This window comes from Suricata suricatta, chromosome 2, assembly GCF_006229205.1.
Source record: "Suricata suricatta isolate VVHF042 chromosome 2, meerkat_22Aug2017_6uvM2_HiC, whole genome shotgun sequence".
NCBI classification, from domain to species: domain Eukaryota; kingdom Metazoa; phylum Chordata; class Mammalia; order Carnivora; family Herpestidae; genus Suricata; species Suricata suricatta.
The window spans coordinates 77,123,851-77,146,873 of record NC_043701.1 but is presented as its reverse complement, the minus strand read 5'-3'; the positions used below and the strand labels follow the sequence as shown (position 1 = coordinate 77,146,873).

At 38.7% G+C, this 23,023-nt stretch overlaps 1 protein-coding gene and 1 long non-coding RNA gene across 6 annotated transcripts in view; one reads left to right on the top strand and one right to left on the bottom strand.

Moving 5' to 3' along the window:
• CDK14 (cyclin dependent kinase 14) overlaps window positions 1–23,023 on the bottom strand; it is a 583,363-nt gene that overhangs the window by 442,375 nt on the left and 117,965 nt on the right. The gene's annotated exons all lie outside the window — the stretch shown is intronic.
• The window catches only part of LOC115282595, a 23,337-nt gene continuing 18,135 nt past the window's right edge, over window positions 17,822–23,023 (top strand). The window contains exon 1 of the long non-coding RNA XR_003904706.1: window positions 17,822–18,035. This is a non-coding gene — a long non-coding RNA (uncharacterized LOC115282595). The remainder of the gene's footprint in view (window positions 18,036–23,023) is intronic.

Here is a 23,023-nt window from a genome sequence, read left to right as displayed (position 1 = left end):
GCAGCATTGCAGCCAAAGTAACCGTGCATATGCTGCCCAGGCAATTCACAGCATACTGTCTCTTCAGAAAGATATTGATTTGCAATGCAGGGTTGCTTCAAACAAATACAGAATGGGAGCCAAACAGCTAATGGTGATTGCATAGGAGGAAAAGCATTTAATCAAGGGGATGTACCTCATCATACTCAATTCAATTTTTTTACAGCACTGGAGGAAGCCAGTAAGTATCCTGAGTGACAACCCTATTAAACAATAATCTGAGGTCCTATAGAAGGCCAATGAAGGCTACCATCATCTGTGCTGCAAAAGCCACTAAAATAGTTTAATGTGTCTATGTGTATATACTTGTCATATGCAAATGGGGCATAATGAGAACTCTAAAATAACCATGCACCAAATAAATGAGGTTAAAAATGCACAGGTGTAGCACTTACAGAACCAAAGTGATAAAATACACTTATGAGCCTATAGCATTCTTGGTTAGAGGGGCTAGAACTCATACCACTCTCAAAAGTAAAACGCCAACACAAACCAGATCTCACAATCGTTAGGTTAATTGTGTCAAGTCATACCACACAGTGCTGGGTGCTGGGTGGCAAGAAAAAATGCCAGAATGCTACTCTTATAGCGACCCCTACAGGACTGAGGTTGATTTACAATCCGTCTTTGCTGAAAGTACTTCCTAGCCTCAGAAAATAGAATCACCAAGGGGCATAAATTAGGGTAAAATACAAAGATACAATTGAGAAATGCTTTAGGCAAGAAATTTTAAAAGTCAAGCATGAAATCTGACCTCACAGATATTTACTTAATTAAGAGATTAAAGAACAGAGGAGGAAACTGCTGTGTCAATAGTGAGTGGCCAAGCCCACAGGACTGGATGCACTTACAGTCGGAGAGCTCAGGGAAAGGTGTCTTCCTCTCACATCCTAATTGATTGAAAGAATCATTTCCCCCATCCCCCATTTGCAAACCATCTTCACCTTCATCCTATTGAATGACACTGTGAAGATACTGTACTTTACTTTTTTCTGCAACACAAAAGTGCATTTAAAAAATCTTACAAAAACTTCTTCAAACACAACCATATGAACTTCCTTTTTCAACAAAGGCAAGAGAGAAAGCTACCTCCTTGCTATCTGAAAACTACTGAGTTACATGAGCATCATTTCCGCAGAGGGGACTTTATTCCAATAAATCTTTCAAGAATCTGAGGGTTTGTTTGTGATTGCTTGACCCTCCAGCCCACAAAGACTCTCCTTCTTCAGAACCAATAGCAGATCTTTAAATCACTTAAGACTTAATCATATGCTTTCTCAAAACTCTTGTCCACATTTCCCCCATTTTAAGGTCCTTGAGGAACAAACTCTATCAACTGCTTCTTTTTTTATTGCCCCAGAGCATATAACACAACGCTAGCCATCTAGAAAATATTAAATAATATTTAAAAGAATTAATAAATTTACCAACTCCATTTTTAGGGGCTTAATCAACTTCCTTCCCCCATCATTCCCTGAAAAACCTCCATGTCAGAAGTGTCATCTTCAGTCACTTACTCTAAGCAGTGCCTATATCTTTCTTCCTATAGAGTTGGCAGATTAGGGCATGTATAATGTTCATGTTCATGAAGCTATCCTGTATAAGAACCAACAAACTCAACACAATAAAGTTTTTCCTTTATTTTTTCATGTGTTCGTTCAATAAACATATGCTGATGCACCCAGCAACATGAAAAGCCATGTTTTCTCTGCATTCAAGGAACCTAGTGAGTGGTTAAAAATAAAGCCAGTGATTATAATATACTGCAATGTGTGTTTTGAAAGCACTTAGTTGGGTACAAATAAGGATGGCTCCGAAAAGGCTTCAATGAGGAGGCAGCATGAAACTCAGTTTTCTAGACACTGTCTGGGCACCGAGAAACCCAGAAAAGGACAAAAGGATCAGAAGCCTGAAACTGGAAGGGAGGAAACCACTGAGCAGTAAGTAGAGTGGTGGGAGCTGTGAAGGCTGAGGAAAAGATGGCACAATGCTGCCATAACAGACCTGTACATGTAAGAACACAAGTCTGAACCTAACAGACGCCATGACAGGCTTTAAGTTTCTCCTCTAAACTAGGTCTAAAGGTCAGTCTCTCCAGAACTGTTAGGCGGTTACACATTGCCCGAGGCAAGAGAGACCACCCTTGTAATATCCTTAACATTCCTAAGGGCAGGCCTAGAAACAGAAGCTATAGGTAATCAGTTATTGCTTAAGGCTAGTTACACCCTAAGTGAGGGTCCTGGGTCCTGGGTCTACTCTGTGATTGGTTAACACTCTAAATGTTGTAATTGGGTAAACCTGCTGTCAATAATATTGTGTAATAATAATTGGATCACTGTACCTATGTCACAATTTCCTGTAACTCCCCCTTCCCAAACTCATAAAAGTCCTACTCCACCTTTGTTTGGGCTCGCTCTCAGCATGGATCCACCACGCCTATAAAGTCTGTGAGCCTAAACCCGTAATAAAGCCCTTAGCGTTTGCATGCGTGCTTCGGTCTCCCAGGTAATCTCTGGTTTTGGGGGGCGATATTAAAATCTGGGCATAACATACACTATGCTGAGAAGCTAGAGATCTTATTCTACAGGAAGTTGCCATTTAATCCAACAGGAAGGCACTGAAAGACTACAAGCAGAATAGCAGCTAGATGGGATATTTCATTTTACAACAGGGTAATGATGTTGAACGGACTAGAGGGGTGCGAGGGAGGCTACAGGGAGACTAAGACAAATAGTTCAGTCAAGGTCCTGACCCAAAGCAATAAAAATGGAGATGGAAAGACAAAGGAGGAGAGAGACGATGCATTACTTGTTGCATGACAGGACAGGAGGTCTAATGGAAAAGAAAAATCCAGCATGGCCCTGAAATCTTAGCACAACTAGGTGAAAGGTGGAATCATAAACTAAAGAAATGGATACAGAAAGAGCAAAAGCTTGAGGAGGAGGAGGGGAAATTACCACAAATTCAATTTTTACATGTTGAGTTTTAGGTATCTTTGGAACATCCAAGTGGACGTGTTGAGTAGGCAACTATATAAGAGTATGCAGCCCAGAAAAAAATGGTCAAAAGTTATGTGTCTCTGGTTAGGGTCTCCTAGAAATAGAGCTGAGCCAGGATTCTTGTTCACCTAATTTACTGAGGATGAGCTCTCAGAGAAAAGGAGTGAGGAGGTGGGACAGGCAGGATGGGCTGAAGCAAGGAAGAGTGGCCTCAGAGAAAACAGTCACACCCAACATTAGTCCCACCTGAAGCAAGAGGGCTGGTCTTGCATAACCCTGGACTGATCATCACTGACTGAGGCCTGGACAGGAAGGGCTTCTGTTTAGCCTGGGTATCCACTGACCAAGCAGATCCGAGCAGGGCACCCTCAGTGCTCACCTCTCTGTGCTTCAGCCACAATGGACAGTTCGTTTTCCTTGAAGATGAAATCTGCCTCAGGACCAAGCTGCTCTCACTCCCTACAATGTTCTTCCTCAGGTAATCTGGGCCGACTCCCCCTCACGACTCAGCTGGATTTCAGTAATCTCCTCAGCGTCCTTCCCTGGCTTCCCCCTTCTGTGGTTGCTCCTTCCTCGCCATCACCTTGCACGGTTTTTGCTCCACCATCTCATTTATTTATCTGATTGTCTTCTGCTCCCACTAGCATATAAATGGCTCCAGAGCATGGACTTGTACTCATTTCCCCACTGTACTTCCCCAGCCCCAAGCAGAGCACTTAGCACCTGAGGAAGGGGTGCTGCTGATGACAGTCATTCAGACAAAGTTGTTGGGGGGAAACAGTGTCCGCATATGTACAGCTATCCAAGTTTGGCCATACAGAAGTGAAAATAGAGGCTAGAAGGCAAAGCTGCAGGAGATTAATCATTATGTTCATGTCACACAGGATTCACATTCCACTACTATTAAGAATGTCTTTATTATAGGACATTGAAATGTATGTGAAACTACACCGCAGAAGAACAGTAATAGATGTTAAAATAAAGAGATCTCTAAAAAAGTCTTTTTTAAAAACATCTTGTCAGTGGACATACAGGAAAAGATAAGAACAAAAACTAACGGGCAAACAAAAAAAAAAAAAAAAAAGGCTACAATGTGACCTCTATCTGCTTAGGTCATTTCTGCAGGAAAACAAAAATTGATCCCTTGAACTATGTGCTTTATATGTGATTTTTTTTTAGTTAAAATGTGTTTTGCACTTCCCTGACTTTTCAAATGAAATATAATAAACCCTGTCTAATCTTCAACTGATGATAGGTCAATTATGAACATTAGTGACAGCCATCAGGGATTAACAGAATCCACATGGCCATTGGCTCTTCATCTCAAAACCTGACATCTGTGCATTCCTCTAATTCATTTTTATGGTTCATTCCCTCTTTGCCATCAGGCTTCTCTTCCAAAGGCTCTGTAAATGCCCCTTCTTCCTAACACCACCACACTCTTCTCAGTCTTGCCACAAGTTCCTCTATGATCCCTACACTTGGGCAACTAATTAAACAGACTCATCAGGACACTGAATAGAGGTTCAAAAGGCAGCCGAAAAGCAGGACCAGGAACTTTCTCCTGAGGAAAGAAGTATTAGCCAAGTTACCCACCAATCGCAGGCTCTGCGCAGTGGGCTCCGTGGTACTTCTCACCTGGGTAGAAACTCTGGTTTCATATCAGTTTACCCAGAGCCACCTCAGACATAAGAGGCTGTCAGATACCTGACCTTCACATAAGTACAGTCTTAAAGACAGACTGTCTCCCCACCCAAAAACAGATCATGGACAAAAGAAGTAACTGAAGAAAAGGATTTTTTTTAAAGCCTTATTTTACCCATAAAAGGAAAAAGAAACATTAAATAAGGAAACTTCTTAAATATCAGAAAAGGGGAAAGAGAAAAGTCTACTTTATGCATATAAATCTAATATAGTAAGTCTACCTTATGGATTAATTTCCATAAAAATTTAAGTCTAAAGGAAGAGAAAATAATTTATTTTGAAAAATGATCAAGATAGAAACCTCCAAAAAGAGGTTGAATTTCAAATTACTATAGTTCCATGTAACCCTAGCAATTTCTTTCTATTGTTAACTTTTACAGTCAAAGTTTATGTTATGATTGATTTAAAAATATTCATGATGCTTTTAGTAAACACAAACCTACTTTTTTAATAAACTCTAAAAATTTCATGACTCAATTGTTCTCCATTAATGCCAGGCATTGCTTAGACTTCCACATATTCAGAGAAATGTTATTGAATCTAGGGGTACCTGGGTGGCTCAGTCAGTTAACTTCAGCTCAGGTCATAATCCCACAGTTCATAAGTTTGAGCCCCATGACAGCTCAGAGCCTGTAAACTGCTTTAGAGTCTGTCTCCCTATTTCTCTCTGTCCCTCCCTTGCTCTGGAGCTGTTTCTCTCAAAAATAAACATTAAAAAAATAATAACAAATAAAATACTTTCTAAATACCAAAATATCCATATGTCATTCATGGCATTTCATGGAAACTTTAGGATTTTTTTCCTAATATTTACACAACTTTAAGTGATTCTAGAGGGGGGGAAATGGACTAATTTTATTAGTAAATACAGGTAATTCTACCACAACTCAACAAATTTTTTCCTGAAAAATGTTGCATTCTGTTAAACTGCACCCAAAAAATAGGAGAGCTTATGCAGAAAATAAAATTGAGGTCAGACCATTCAAAATCCACACATCTACAGCAAAAATAAAAATGAAATAACCCTAAGACATACACACACACTCACTCACTCACTCAACTCACTCATAGGCCATATCCTCCTCTGTGCCTTCCCTACAGTGCTGACACTGATTTTTGCAGACAATAGATACTCCATGTTTGTTTCTTGGCTAGAGATAAATCCTATGCTGGTCACTATGAACTGCAGAAAATATGTCCAGGTGAAAAAAATTTGTTATGAACTTCATCTAGGTTGGAAATTAAAAGCCCAAAGACAGAGGTATAGCAGGGAACTTTATGTTTGTCAAAAAGCAGCATGAAAGGTTGACTATCATGAACCTAAGAACAGAAACAGGTAGATACAGATTACAATAATAAAAAGGCAAGCCTTATTTTTGCCTCAATTTTAAAAATCTAAAGTCTGGGGCACCGGAGTAGCTTAGTTGGTTAAGTGTCCAACTTCAGCTCACGTCGATCTCACAGTTTGTGGGTTCGAGCCCTGCATAGGACTCTGTGCTGACAGCGCAGAGCCTGGAATCTGCTTCAGATTTGGTCTCTTTGCCCCTCCCTCCCACCACTCTCTCTCTCTCTCTCTCTCTCTCTCTCTCTCTCTCTAAAAATAAATAAACACTAAAAACTTTTTTAAATCTGATGTCTGATCACAGTTTTGCCTCTAAGGGTTCAGTCTACTCCTTTTTAGGGAACAATTTTCCTCCTGCCTGTATGTTGTATTTTCTGGTTGTCAATTACCCTGGGTAACAACTTGCCTACAACTAAGTCTTTGCTTCTCCTCAGTTAAATTTTTAATCCTTGGCAATCAGATTTGTATCTGCATTAAAACAATATGGTTTCTATATACATATCTACATATAAAACAATATATGGTTTCTATATACATACCTACACACACTTATGTATTTATTATTTATTCAAGTAACATTCAAGTAACATAAAATGACTAGGTATTCAGATGGCCTAATGCAGTTTTTTTATTCCCGCTCTTGCAAAAACACAATCGGAGTTTTGATGTGCTACCATGCGTGCTACCATGCCCCAAGTATATGAAAAGTAGCAGAGGATCCAGGTGTAAAAACGATCTTAGTATGACCATATTCACAAAAGAATAGTATCAGAGAGTTCTAGATGTGTAGCACTAATATGATCTTAGAAATGTGAATTAAATTATAAGACTTCAGTGGCAGATACAAAATCCTCAGGTAGAAGCAAGAAGAAAGGTAAAATGCATTGAGAAAAGATGTGAGGATTTTCTCTCTTCCTGATGTCAGGATGCCAGTATGAAGAAGCTACAAATCCAAGACCATCAAAAAGCTTCTTAAGAAGCTAAGTCTCTATTTAAAAAAAAAAAAACCTTAAGTTTTTTATGTTAACTATGAAAAGGGAAGAAAAATTCTCTAGTTCAGGGTTATAAGTCAGCTTTATTGCTTTTAGGAACTGTAGACTAGCTTTCTAAAATTCTACTTAGTTAGAAAATCGGAAAATCCCAAAGGAAAAAAACTTTTTTAACTGAGCCTTCCAAAAAGACACATAGAAATAATTTTAAATCATCTTTGACATTTTTTAATCTATAAGTTCCTTGTCACTGGTCTAGTATATACTGTAAAATATCAAAATAAGAAGGAATTATTATTTTCTTCCTTTGTCTCACTCTATAACCCTAAAAAATAAAATCAGAAGCAGGGCCATGGAAAAGAATGGATAACAATGCTGTACATTCAACAATAAGCATGATAATGAAAAGAAAACCAACTGAAGAAACTCGAGATTGAAATTAAAATATGTGCTCCTATGTAATTTAGTTTGCTTTGGCCAATGTCTTGATATTTGCCTTTTCAGGCTAATGCTGGTATAATTTAGATCATTCTGTGTTTTTTTTTTAGCTTTAAAATGTATTTATTTATTTTAAACATTCTTTAAATATATAATTTATTCCCAAGTTACCTAACATACAGTAGATACAGTGTACTCTAGACAGTACAAAGTCTTTGGGAGTAGATTCCCATGAGTCATCACTTACATATAACACCCAGTGCTCCTCCCAATAAGTGCCCTCCTCATTGCCCATCACCCATTTTCCCCATCGCCCTGACCACCCACCCCCATCAACCTTCAGTTTGCTCTCTGTACTTAAGAGTCTCTTATGGTTTGCCTCTTTCTCCATTTGAAACCACATGTATATCTCCTTCAAAGAACAGAAAGCAAACCACAGTTATTATTTGTCTAAGGAAGCACTGTCATATGATCATATAACCAGTCCAGTCTCACTGGTGGAACAGAGAATGAGGTTCAAGGAAAAACATGTACAAGTAACAGTGATATTAACAGTTCTGAAATGTTTTCACTCCTACATTCTTTTCATATCCTGTAAAACACCAAGAACAGCAGCATTCAAATACTGTTTGAATTCTTTCAGCTACTCCTTGTGGAACATCCTTCTTGAATGATTATTAAAATAAGCTGGTTCCTGGAATGGTTCCCCCCACTCTGACACCATCTGCTGCAGCCTAGGGAAGGCTGTGCCCTGTCCAGGACCAGACCAGGGGTCCAACCTAGGCCTGTTGTTCCCTGGAACTCTCCCAAGCAGAGCGGAATTGGACATATCACTCTACTCCTGATGGTGACAAAGCAGAGAAAGCATCAGCTTAGAATCTACCAGTCACTGTCAGTGTCTCAAGCTCTTTAGAGAAGATGGACTGATATTCTGAAACTAGCAAGTAGTAAAAGTAGAGAATAAGGGCAAGAGACAGACAGCATTCATAACTAGTCCTTGCCACTGAGGTCCTTGGCACCTTTCTTTCCTTTTCCTTTTCTTTCTTTTCTATCTTTCTTTCTTTCTTTTTTTTTTAATAAAGTAGGCTTCATGCCCAGTGCGGAGCCCAATGCAGGGTCCAAACTCATGTCCCTATGATTAAGACCTGAGCTGAGATCAAGAGTTGGACACTTAACCAACTTAGCCACCCAGGCACCCCTGCCTTTCTAAAACACAAATTATTCAGCCCTTGCTTCTATCCTACCACATTATCCTCCCCTTGAAACCTATTTTTCCCCTCCAACCACTTCCACTTGGTTTTCAGTTCCTTGTAAGGAAGAATACTTGTGCACGTGGAAAAACACATACAAAAGGATGGGGAGCCACAGTGAAGCACTAACGCCAGAGCAAGAGCTAAGAAACTTCATAGATGTGTTGCTTTAAACTCCAGGAATAGGAGACTTAAGGTTGATGACTCCTTCGATGGTAGGAAAGCACAGGTTTAATGGCAGCCAAATGTTTTTACAAAGCTACTTCATATACCTATTGCACATAGGAATATTTCTATAAACTTGTACTAAATTATCACATATATGAAATTTTTAAACTTATTCTTATAATTTACAGAAGTTATATAACTGCCATAAGATATGGAGTATTACCTACTAATCAGGTATCTGCACCTGTAGAAAGCCTAAATACTTGGGCCAATTGGTTTAACCAGGCATACAAGTTGCTGTGATAGCATGTATTTAATTTTAGGCACAATACATAAGTGATACTAAACTGATTTGGCCTTGTACATACCATTTATAAACTCCTGGTAAATATCATTACCGATATGTAGCAAAGAAATGTTACTGGAATTACACAAAGGAAATCAGTTTGTTACGCCAACCTTATGCTTTAAAGGCTTTCTAGCCATGAAGGAAAGAGAGTTATTAAAAATTAAACAAGAAACAGCAAGGGAATTTTAGAAAAAGTCACAAAAGTGTACTAGGGACTTATGAAGTATATAAAGAAAGTGTTAAGAAGACATTAAACTATGCTTCCTGTATTTCATTACCGAAGGATTTTTTTCATGTTCTATTCATTTACCAACCATTTATTGAGCTTTGTATTAAGCACTATAGGGGGTATAAAGATGAATGAGACACAATTGCTATTCTTACAGACACTTATACAAATTAAGGATAATACAAGAAATAATTGCTATCGAAGACATAAAAGAAAATACTATAGGAACTCAGAATGAGGGAAGCCTCACAGATAAAGCAAAACTGTCAGATTTTCACTTTAGGTAATCAAGTTCTGAATACCAAAGTCACAAGACATCTGGAGGGAAAATGTATACCTAAAACTAGCTATGATCACTCTTAGCACAGAACTGTTATCTCTGGATGTAATTTGATAACTTAACAAAGAGCCTCTGTAATATCAAAGAAGCACAGCCTAGAAGAGTTGAGTAATTTCCATGATTTGAACCCTCATGAACAATGGTTCTTTTCTCCCCTTTGGCGGAAGATTATTTGGATGGACTCCAGGGACTCCAAGTACACTGCCTGCCCATCTGGTTCAAAGATGTGTTTTTTCCTAGTCACCCACAAGGCAGACAACCAAACTCTTTTTCTATATTCCTTAAGGAAAATTGACTTTTGGGAATTGTTGCAACAGCTAGTCATGGGCAACTTGGAGACCATTCTTAGCTCTCATTCTTCTTCCCAGTTTTGATTCTAATTTAGGGAAGGTAATGGTTTACTGATCACAATACAAAGGCCCAGACTGATTAACTTGGCTTTACCCATCCTCCGTTGCAGCATCTGATTCCCTATAGAATCACTGTTTCTTCTAACCATTTAAAGAAGCTTTGATTCATATAAAAGTTCACATAAAACAAAACTCATACTTCCTGACTGACCCCAACACAACCAGTTCCTTCTATGGGCACATAGTAACTACAGCCCTAGGAAGACCACCTGACTTCAAGTAAGCCCTACTGGGTACAAAGCCTTCCTGACCTAGGGCAAGATACCTAATTTATGGGAATAATAATAATTCAATACCTTTAGAGGGTTGTTGTGAAGCTAAATGGTATATAAGCTGCTTTGAACAGCCTTCAGTAAAACAAAGGCTTTTACAACCCAGTGATAAGCATAATGAATTCTGAGGAGAGTTCAGACACTAAGCCTTTAGGCACCTCAGATACTCCTGGGCTTGCACTTCTGCATGAGGTCTCATACTGGTCTGGGTTCTCTTGGTTCAGATTAGCCTGGGCACTTCCTACTGTAGCAGCTGTGGGCTGTCATGCTCATTCTGTCAGTCACTCTTTATGTCCATCAATTCCTATTGATTCTTCGCCAGTATTCCTATTTCTGTTTCTACTGAAATTGCAATCGCACTGTGCTTTTGTACCATTCCATTAAATTCAACTACTTTTTTACAGCGACATTTACTACCTTACAGCCTTTCTTGATATTTCCTTTGGCTAAAGGTAGAATAAGCTATATATAGTTCTCTATGAGTTTTAATGAGAAAGCTTAGCTCACCCTCATTCCTCCTCCTTACTCCCCACTGCCCTCCCCTCCAGACTTTTTTCCTTCTCTATCTATCATATTTCTCCATTATAACTACAAAGCTGCAGCTTAAGAGTCAACTTAAAATGAGAACTCATGGTTAAGGAAATGTAACAAAACTTCAAAGACAAGGTTTAACAAACATTAGAATGATAGCAAGAGCTTTTACCACCATCAGGACACGCAAGGGAAATTTAGTGAATATCAAATGCTAGAAGAGGTAAACTTTACATTTTCCAACAGAAAAATCAGCCACATAATGTATTCACACCTAGCTGCCACCAGAAACTATGGACAAGAGAAAATTAGAAAACAAAAACTCATCAAGAATCAATTTTGCAAGAAAACTTTTCATATAAACAGTTCTAAATTGGCAGGCACACATTTCCAAAAGAATTAGGGGTGTTTGTAGATAATTGATGCCAATCAAGAAGTAAGACTCTGTATTCTGAAACTGCACTAAACAAAATGTTCTATCTGATCAAAGAAGAAATAAAATTCTAAGGCATCAGCTTTCAAAACATACACAAATAACTTGCTGTCTTATTAAAATTAAAATCTATGCTGATATCTATGTAGAAGCAGAGTGCCACATGTGCTAAACCTCAGTCAGAAGAACTCACCGCCATCATTCTCTTGCTCTCATTTACCAAAGTATTTTACTTCTATGTGCAAGTGGCACAAAGTAGTGGAACATGGAAGATGTATTTTAATAGTAGGCAAGGCAATTTATTAGTAGACTTCATTACCGTGCTATCACTGCAATTAGCATGAAGTTAAATCAAGAATATAAACACTAACAAAAAGTAATTTAGTGTTAGATACAGACACAAGTGAAAATACCACCACCACAGGACTCTGAGGATGACCCCTTCTCCAAGATATTCCCAACACAGTGAGAATAATAAGGTACGCATATGATTGCATGAACAGTTAATTTTAACTAAAACTAACCTTACCTATCAGAACAAGCATCAAATTGCATGTATTAGCTAATTTTCTTTAAGCATTATTTAAGAACTTTTTTAAAACAATTGGCATGTCCATTCAATACTTCTTTTTACTGGAAAAATGTCTGATTCATTTAACTTCATTTAGATATTCTATAAGAATTAAAATTCTATAATGCCATCAATTTTGCTTCAGATATACAAAATCCTCTTTACAGTTTTTACTCTAAAATTACTTATAGGTTTATAGAAAGATCTCATACAGGGAAGTTCAGCTTTATATCAGTCCAAAGATACCATCTAACACCTGAAAAGTTAAAAGAAGAAAGTTATTATAACTGTACCAAAAGGTGACACCTTTAAAAAGGATTTTAATATCATAGGGAATGCAATAAGCCTTATCTTTTTCAATGAAAATTTTCTCATGTTTATAAGGACTATAGATATTAGAGCTAAGAACTACTTCAGCTAAAGCATGTCTTCTTGTTTCACAAAAAAAGAGGGGAGAGGAATGAAACTATCATTCAAAAAGTTACCATCTACCTTAAATCTGTCTTGATCCTGCAGCCCCTCTTACCTATAAACTTTATTACTCTGTTCCCCATTAGCCCAAATCTTCAAAAAGAGTAGTTAACCCCAAACTCTGCTACATCCCTTGCTTTCATTCTGCTGCTTTAAAACAAAACAAAAACAAAAACACTGAGTTATAACTGACATAATAACACTGTAGTAGTTCTAGGTTTGCAACATAATGATTTGACATGTGTTTATACTGGAATATGATAGCCACCCATCAGTTACGGCAATGATTTTTTGACAGCAAAAGTAAAGGCACCAAAAGCAAAAACTGCCTTTCATTCTTCAATTTATTTTAATCAGGTTTCTGCCCTCTCCACTGCATTTAGCAGACCTCAGCAATTGACATAACTGATCAACTCCTCCTTCCTGAAACTTTTTCTTCACTTAGGCTCCATGTCTAATTTTCTTCCTGCTTCATTGGCTCTGCTTCTCCATCTTCTTTGTTGGAGGTTCCTTTACTTCCCAACTTTTTAAGATGGAGGTGTCCCAAGACTGGGATTTGGGTCTCTTTTCATCTCTGTCTCTACTCCCTCCTAAGAGAATCTTAAATGTCATGGTTTAAATGTCATCAATACACTAAAAGTTCCCAAAATTATCTCTGTAGGTCTTATCTCTCCCTCGTCCCCAGACTCATATACTCAACTGACTGTATGACAACTCCTTTTGGGGATCTAATATGAATCTCAAACTTACCAGGTCCAAAACCAAATTCCTGATTTCATACGCTTCCAACACCAATATTCTATATCTCAGTAAATGGCCTTACCATTAATACACTTGATTTCTCTAGTCATAAACCTGCAAACGTTTGTTTGCTCTCCTGGATATCCTACATCCAATCCAACAGCTTGGTGCTCTTTTTAGAACATATTCTAAATCCAACCACTTCTCAGCACCAGCACCTGCTTCCATCCTAGCCTAAGCCACCAAGTATCTCATGGTGGTCACAACAGCCTCCTAACTTATCTTTCTGCTGCTATTCTGTTATTCTTCCCCCTAGTCTATACAGACAACCAGGGTTTAAAAAACAAAAAAAAGTATTACTGTCCTGCTCAAAAGCTAAGCATTTCTAACTTAGAATAAAATGTTGCTCCCAAACCGTGACTGGCAGGTGCTACTTTTCTGACCCTCTCATCAGTCCCCTTGTTCACTGTACAAGCCAGTTCACTCCAGCCACTGGAAGCCTGCTACTGTTTAAGAGCATGAAGCCCCTCTATGTCTCAAGGCCATTGCACTCTCATTCCAGATATTCTCCCAGTTTGCTCCTTTCTTTCTTTCCTTCAGATCTACACTCAAATGTCATTCTCAGAAATGCTTTCCCTGACCACCTTATTAACACTTCTCCTCATGGGTCTCTTTCCCCTTCCTTCCCTTGCTTTGCTTTATGATTCTTTGCACCTCTTCCTGACTGCTATACTTCTGTTTATTATCTTCCAGTCATCCCCATTAATTTAAAGGTTTTTTGGTAGCAGGGAGTTCTCTGTCTTGCTTACTCTTAAATCTCTAAGGTCAAAAACAGTGCCTGGCAAATGGGTGCTCAATAAATATTGGCTGGATAAATGCATGAATAATCATTTCTGTACTCTTACTCACTGCTTATGAGGATAGAGAATATACATTTTGATTGTTTATTACTTTAACACATGTGGTATAATACCAAAAGGGGCCACTAAATATTTTCCAAGTTATATGTTTAATGTTAGCTGGGGGATGGTTAGACAGAAAGAGCAGCATGGGCACAACAAATGAGGTAGGAAATATTTTAACATATCTATAGGACTATAGGTAGTTCCCTACAGGAAATATAAGGAGAGATAGGAGAGAACGAAGTAGGATGAGTAAAGGATGAGGTGTGGGATAAGGCTGAAAGCAGACAAAGGGCAATTGTGAAGGGTCCTGTGTGCTGGCCTGAGTTTTAGGTGTTATCCTGTAAGGAGCAAGGAGTCATGAGCAAGGAAACAGCATTTTTATTTGGGACAAATTATTCTGGTCATATGTGATTATATAATCCACATAACCATGTCTCTTCAGAGTGTAAACAGCAACTTTTCTGCTCAAGGTCTGCCTAGAAATAAGACATTAAAAGATTATTTAAGAAATAAGTCTTAAATGATTATTTAACCCCTTATCATTCATACCCAAAAGGTATTCATAGTTTGCTAACAAACCTTTAACTAATTTTCTCATGCAACATTTCTCAGCACATTCCTACCTTTAACTAATTTTCCCAATGAAACATTTCTCAGCATGTTCCTATTTGAGTATTTTCCACTTTTAATCAATTAGCTCTTCAAGAACATTTACATGACAGTCTTTAATTAATGCACACAGATTCTCACATATACACAGTAAATCCATTAACTTATAATACTAAATGTTAGTATTACATTGGGTAGTGAAATATTCAACACGAAAATTCAATGATTTTTTTCCTAATTAGTAAGAACTGACATCTGATCAGCTACCAGAATAGTCTAACCAAACTTCAAATCAGTTGGTCCAGATATAAAAGTTCCTATTATTTTTAAGGTTAAAACATAAGTGTTATTTTCATATTTAATATAAACTTATATAGGAAAGCTTAATATAGAATAAGTATTATCAGTCCACTGAATTTCTTTTTTAATCAGATATCTTTCAATTAATCTTAAATGGGTTTGTTTTCATTTTTTTTTTAAATCATTGTTTGCCTTCTATTCCTCCTGGGTTTCTATGTATCCTTAGTGTTTCTGATGTAATAACTGTTTTCCCTCTTTTCCTAGATCTTACTCTCAACATCTCATTTAACAGTTACTCCATCTTTGCTTCAAAAAACATAGTGAGCAGCCATTACAGGTCTGGCACAGTGCCAAGCACTAAGGTGCAAAAGTGAGGAGATAAGAGCTCCAGCAGGAGGCAGATTCTGATGACAGCAATCCATGCCTCCCTCCCACCCTCTGGCCATCCTTTTGGTGTAAACAATGGCTTTAATCTCTATGACTCACCTGTGTCTGCCTTTACTTCCTTAGGCAAAAGACTTAATTCCAATGACACATTTGTTCTCCCTCAATGATCCTTCTTAGATTCACATCCTTATACTACAGGTCCATTTTAAAAGGAAGTAAATCCACTCGGGTAAACAAACAGTGTGTGCTATCAGAGCCGGCTTAAACAACTTCTCTCTGCTCAGTAAGCAGGTTTATGATTAATGTCAAGTCAGAGAGGAACTACAAAGGGAATCATAAAGAAGAATGAGCAAAGAAAGGCGGAGGACCTAAAGCCAATGACCAAGTAGATGTTCTCTCACTGGACCTCTTCATGTGTGCCTGGGACAGCCACTGAATTGACTCTTGGGATAAAGAAGCAACATGGCACAGTTACACTGTAGCACAAACTGGTTCAATTTCTTCTCTCCCGATCCACATCCCTGATGAGCCCTTTCCGGAAGTTCCCTAACAACACAACTATGAATGTATGGTGTTAGAGACAGCCAAAAACAAACAAACAAACAAACAAACAGTATCTGCACAAGCTATTCATGATAAAGATTCAACATAGGGGAAAATGGGGAAACCCTTGAAGATGTCTGCCCCCAGGTAGGAACACTTACAAAGTAAGTTCTAATCTTGGCCTGTTTCCTCCAAATATGTGAGGGGCATCACAGACTAGGGTCCATTTAGAATCTATTACAGGACTCATCACCAGCTTATATAACTTACACAACATCTGCTCAATAAATATTCAAAAATGAAGGAGTGCCAATGTTTTAAATTTTAAAAATGACCTTTAGACATCAACCTTAACATTTACATTCACCAGAAGTCGTCACATTTTAAATACCTGCGGGAAGAATACACAGAGCAACCATTTCAAAATGGAAAAAAGCAAATATGTACAAAATCTGCAATACTTCTATCACAGTACGAAAAAAATCTAGCTTTTTACACACAGGCTAAATGAACTATTCTTTCATTCATGTGCTTCACATTTTTATGCACCTTTTCCAGTACACCCTACAAGCTACAGAACCCTGCTGGCAAAATGCTTCTCTCTGGGGAGAATCTTTTTTTTAACTTGATAGAAGAAAATGCCGTGAATTTAAAGCAGGTTTTCTTTCTCTTCATAGCAGTGCAGTGACCTCTATGCAAAATATAATGAAAAATGCAAGTCAATGCTATAAGGTAGAAAATGAAACTGGGGTTGTGTCTACAAAAATATCACATCTATAACTTTAGAGCCCACACAATTGAAACAAAGAAAATATAAAATAATTTTATGCATTTAGGAACCCCTCCCAATAATGATATCTTTCAAGGGAGACCCAGATACTACTGATAACCTGCCTTTTTCCCAAATTGTCAAAGCAGATATATAAAAACACTAGTGGAATCAAAATATGATAAAAAAAAAAAAAACTAGTACATAGACTCTACTTGCTATTGCACTACTGCATCCCCCAAAGATTTGCAAGCCACAGTAAATTCAGAAACTACTTCCACAGAAAGGGCATCAGACTGAGATTCAGAAAGAACAAGTCCAGTCTAATTCGCTAAATTTATGAACAGTATTCTATAAATAGTGACTTGGCTACAAAGCCGGATGATCATGGGTAGGGGAGTTGTCAAGATCATTACCTCTCCTTCATAAAACTGGCCAGTCTAGCAATGTGGAATGCACAGTGGCTGACTTCATGATTGAAGATGTAGCAAGGAAGCATAACCTTTGTCCCTGTCTCCAAGACTGTGAATGGTAGCCTTCAAGAGCTAAAAGTAACCACCTAGGACTTACACCCAAAGAGAAAAATCTTTTCCTGGAACTATGAGAAGGATCATCTTAATCCTGAAGGCTATGAGGACCACTGAAAAAGATTTAGCAGTGGCGGGCATGGTCACATTTGAGTTTTAAAAAGATCAATAGCAAGAATTTTAAGGATGGGTTTTAGAGGTACCAGATGACTCTCTGAAGCCAAAGAGGGCACTACTATGCAAGTATAGGTTAGAGAGAAAAACTAAAACTGGGGTGACAGGAACAGAAAAGAAATTTGGACACACAGAGGATACGAAATTAATAAGATGAGAATGTGAAGGACAGGAAGAGGCAGCTGCTGCTCATGATCATGATGACTGCAACTAAGACTATTATCACTAAAAGGTACTCTGTGCTTCATTGTGCCTGTCATTATACTAAACACTTGTTCATATTATCTCATTTAATCCCACTGACTCTTCTAGGAGGTGTGTACCACTATTTTCATCTTCCACAGGAGAAAAATGAAGCCTAAAGAGGTTGTGCAGCATATCCAAAGTCACATAAGTGGTGGAACCAGGTCAAGCCTGAGTCTACTGATGTAGAGTCCTCAATCCAGCACTCTCATCTTCTAAGGCAGGAGCGAGATAATCTGCACTCCGTTGTCTTTAAGGCTTTTCATCTTTTCTCAAGTTGATACTAGATCTGAGTAATTCTGGTATGTATCGCTGACCTCCAAATGTAGGAAGGCTCAACATCACAATGTCTATCAAAGTCTAATAGCTATTGTGCATATATGAGAACCTCACAAAGATATATAGATAGATAAATAGATAGATATAGATATAGATATAGATATAGATATAGATATAGATATAGATGGCTATTCAAAGTAGAAGGCATGAAAATTTACTTTACCACTTCTGAAAACAGGCCTTCCAACCCAGCCTCTCACAGACCTACAATGTGGGTAGTTACAGAGAGAAAAAGGTGGCACCCTGTGCCGAAGGAATCTGTTAGGTTTTGATCAATAATGCATACCTTTAAGACATTTAAGGTGTTATATCTCCTGACTTCTCTGTGGTTCTCTGGGTACAGGTGGATTATAAAATCTGCTAGGTTACTACAAAATCAGATTGATTTTATCTGCTTTTAAGACACTGAAAGGGCCTCAATAATGCCAGAGGGAGTCGTATTTCCATGAGTACTAGCTGAAAACCTTTAATGTCTATCCTGGTTCAGGTAAAGACTGAAGGGGAGCGGTCAGAGCTTCATACTGAGGCACAGGGATCACTCTGGTAGGAGCTACTACTTTAAGTCACAGTGGTCATGATGGGCGCAGGGCCTAGACTGCCCGCATTCTCAGCATGACTCCACTATTCACCAGCTGTGAGACTTTCAACGAATTCCTACACTTCTCTAAGGTTTCCTCCCCAGAAAATGGGGATAACAAGTGTATCAACCTCAGATGGCTGATATGAGAATTAAATTAGTTGACGTTCTGAAGGGTTTAAGACAGTGCCTTGCACACAGCAAATATTACATACACATTTACTGCCTACAATAAAAACTTAAAAATAAAAACAATTCTGTACTTTTGCCAATTCAGAAGGAATGAGATGAAAAATAAATTATAATGTGTTCAAAAGCTAATTAACTTTCAAATACAAGGTTTATACCTATATAGCAATATAAGAAGTATACTACAGCAAAGAAACTACTTTTATATAAATGCACTAATCCCTGCTTAGGAGGGATACAAAAATGTGTTAAATCAATATAATACATAGAAAACAATTATAAAAAGAAGTTGGTCTATTTTTTATCAGGCTCCAAATAAGTAGATAACCTCAAATACCCTATTTAGCCAAACAAAAATATAAAATGGTCCTTCTACATTTTCAATTGCCTACTTAGATTTGTTACATGACCATCAAAGATTAAATTTAACCTTTAAAATTTCATAGAGTAATAATCATGAACTTTCATGGAACGTTCATGGAATAGTTCTCTCACACAGAAAAACACATATTGATCAAACCTACAAGCTATAAAATCTATTTTTAGTAAGAGAACCTATAAAAAACTTATGGTAGTCAGCAAGAATCACAGAGCCATTGTTCAAATGCCCACCTCTCTAAAGTGCTCATAAGGCAGTGAAAGAGAGGTAGTAAAAGAGACAAAATATGCCTGAAGGCATACTCTGTTATGTTTCATCATGTTTTTTCTTTCTTTTGTTGGTTTTTGTTTTTTGTTTTAGAGGGAAGATAATCCAGGTAGAAGGAATGGGGATTATATATTTCAGATATCTAAAAATGCAAAGGTGGTCTTCAATCACACTAAATTCTATTCACTATTCCACTATTTAAGGTTTCTTTAACTTCCCATTCTGTGTCCTGCCAAACTGCAGTTTTGTACCCACACACAGCACCATCTCGCAAAACATTTTATACCCAGACAATTTCAGATATCATTTTTAAGGTGAATCGTGAAATACTTATAATATAGCAAGATAAAATAAAAAGTCAAAAAGCTGAGGGGGACATCTGGTTCAATATGGCAGATTAACCACTCAGACCTTTTTGATCCTTTCCTCTAAAAATACATGCCAGTAAAGGAATAAAAAGGACATAAACCTACCAGGACAAAGAGAAAGTTAGGAACACTTCAACAGTGCAGGTGAAGAGGGAGGAGCCAAGATGGCGGAGAGGAGGGGAGCTCTGTAAACTTCGTCTGCCCCATCTATCGAACCGAGAAGGACATTACTCTCATCTGCAAGAGCGGAAGGGGAAAATACGGACTCCAGAAAGAAGAGAACCTCAAAGATACCTGAGTGAGTGAGTGCGAACTGGGAAGATTGGAAAACGGGCCAGCCCGAGACGGGCAGAGGAGGTGGGAGCCCCAGCCCAACACAGGACAAGCGAGCGGAGCCCGAGAGACAAAGGGAAGGGACAGAGAGACTGAACATGCTCATAGCACCGTCTCCGTGGAAGAGGTAAAGAACGCTTAACCACGCTTGGAGAGAGAAGCTCACTCCATAAATAACTGCTGGGTAGCCCAAGTCCCAAACCCAGGTGGCGCAAGGGAAAGAACAACTTCCAACCCTGCACCATCTCGGCAGGGAGTCAGCGGCCATGGCAGCTGCTGCGACAAGGGCACTCACTTCAACCTCAGTTTGGGGAGTGGGAGCACGCACCTCATTTCCACGGCGCATCTCGCCCCCGACATTGGCCTCGCGAACCCCGAATCCTGGGTGCCAACAGGGAAAACATAGCCCCCACACCTGCGCCATCCCAACAGGGAGTTGGCAGTCATGGAGGCCTGGGCACACACACAGGCTGCAGGAACTCCCAGCTCATTTCCGGCAGCACACGGCGCCTCAGGCAACACCTGCGCAAAGCCAAGAGAAACTCATTCCTCCCCCAAACACAACAGCAATCCCAGCTGGGGGCTGGGAATACGCAGTCGTGTCTGTGAAGGTGCGCACTTCACCTCCTGCTGCGCATCTCACCTCAGGCAGGGGCAGCCGAAATCCCTGCCTGAGCCAAGACAAACTGATTCCTCCCCCTAAGAAGCCAGCCACCAAAGCAAATATATCTCATCTGTGGTAGCATAAAAGTGCATGGACTGGAACTTTGAACCAAGGCTGGCCTGGAAAATACAATTCTGATCAACCTTGGCACAAGGAGATCAGACTCATTAGAGTGGCCTACAGTGCTTAGTTCAGCAGAGCATGGCATGCCGCCATTCTAATCTCTGCAGACACAAAGGCGGAGCCTCTGAGAGAAGCCTTCGAGACCAAACCATGCTTATCCACGAGGGGAAGCTCTGCTTTTTTTTTCCTTAAAATTTTTTTTCATTTTCGTTTTTTCTTCATTTTTTTCATCTCTTCTTTTTTTTGTACTTATTTTTTATTATTATTACCTTTTTTTACTTAATTTTTTTTTAATGTTCAGTACTTATTTTCCTTTCTCCTTTCTCCCTTTTTTTACCTTCTTGCAATCCAGATATATTCTCCTGTATCTCATCCTTACCTCTCCCCTCAACTGGTCATACACTTTTAGACTGTCCACTGTCCACTGTTGTCTCTGACCCCCTTAAATATTTTTTTCTTTTTTTTTCTTCTTCTCTTCTTTTCGTCTCTATCCTCTCCATTTTCTTTCTTTTCTTTCCCCTTTTAATGTGTTTGTTTGTTTGATTTGTCTCTGCGTGTGTGTGCTTCTCTTCCGTCTGTGTGTGGCTGTCTGAATTCCTTCGTAGGGCTACACCAAGAAACAAGCCAAAGTGTACATGACGGAGAGTCCCAAATATTGCTGACTGGGAAATAAAATATTCAAAGCCACAACAAGAGAAACTGAGAGACACCATTAAAAGAATATTTCCTGAAATGACAGGCCCTGGACAGTCAATAAGCCTCCTATAACAGAGAAATATTAACAGGGGCACAGTGCACAACAAGCTTTCTAAAGGTGACAAGAGACAGAAAACCAGCAAAAATGACATAACAGAGGAACTCCCCCGCCGAAGTACATCCAGAAGGAAGTCACAACCACAGAACTGCTCCAGGCAGATCTAGACAACATACCGGATCAAGAATTTAAAAAACCTGTCATAAGATTAATGGCTGGGATTGAAAAAAGCATCAAAGAATCAACTGAGACAATGAATAGGCACCTTGAAAATAGGTGTGATGAGTTAAAAAAGGTAATAGATGAGGTGAATAATAAACTGGAGGCAGCCACCTCAAGGATTGACAAGGCAGAGAGAAGAATAGGTAAATTAGAAGATATAGTTCTAGCAAAAGACGAAGCAGAAAAAAAGAGAGAAAAATTGATCCAGGAGCAGGAAAGGAGAATTCGAGACCTGAGTGATACAATCAAATGGAACAACATCCGTATCATAGGAATTCCTGAAGGGGAAAACAGAGAGAAAGGTCCTGAAGGGATACTAGACCAAATTATAACGGAGAATTTCCCAAATCTGGGAAAAGAAATAGACATTCAAATTCAAGAGGCACAAAGAACCCCCTTAACACATAATTTGAATCGGCCTTCGGCACGACATATCATTGTGAAACTGGCAAAATATAAAGATAAAGAGAGAATTCTGAAAACAGCTGGGGAGAAAAGGGACCTCACATACAAAAGGAAACCTATCAGAGTGGATACAAACCTATCTAATAAAACTTGGCAGGCCAGGAAGGAAGGAAAGGAAGTCTTCAATGTGATAAACAGAAAAAACATGCAGGGAAGAATCCTTTATCCAGCAAGCTTGTCATTCAAAATAGAAGGAGAGACCAAAGTGTTCTCAAACAAACAAAAATTGAGAGAATTCATGAACACCAAACCAGTCCTACAGGAAACCCTAAGAGGGACTCTATGAAGGAAATGTTGCAAAGAACACAAGGTGCCAGAGACAATACTATAAACATGAATTCTAGGGAGAACACAATGACTCTAAACCCACATTTTTCAATAATAACACTGAATGTAAATGGACTGAATGCTCCAACCAAACAACACAGGGTAGCAGAATGGACAAAAAAACAAAACCCATCTATTTGCTGTCTACAAGGACTCAATTTCAACTGAAAGACACCTTCAGGTTGAAAGTAAAGGGATGGAGAAATATCTATCATGCGACTGAAAGCCAAAAGAAAGCTGGAGTAGCCATACTAATATCAGACAAACTGGACTTTAAAGTAAA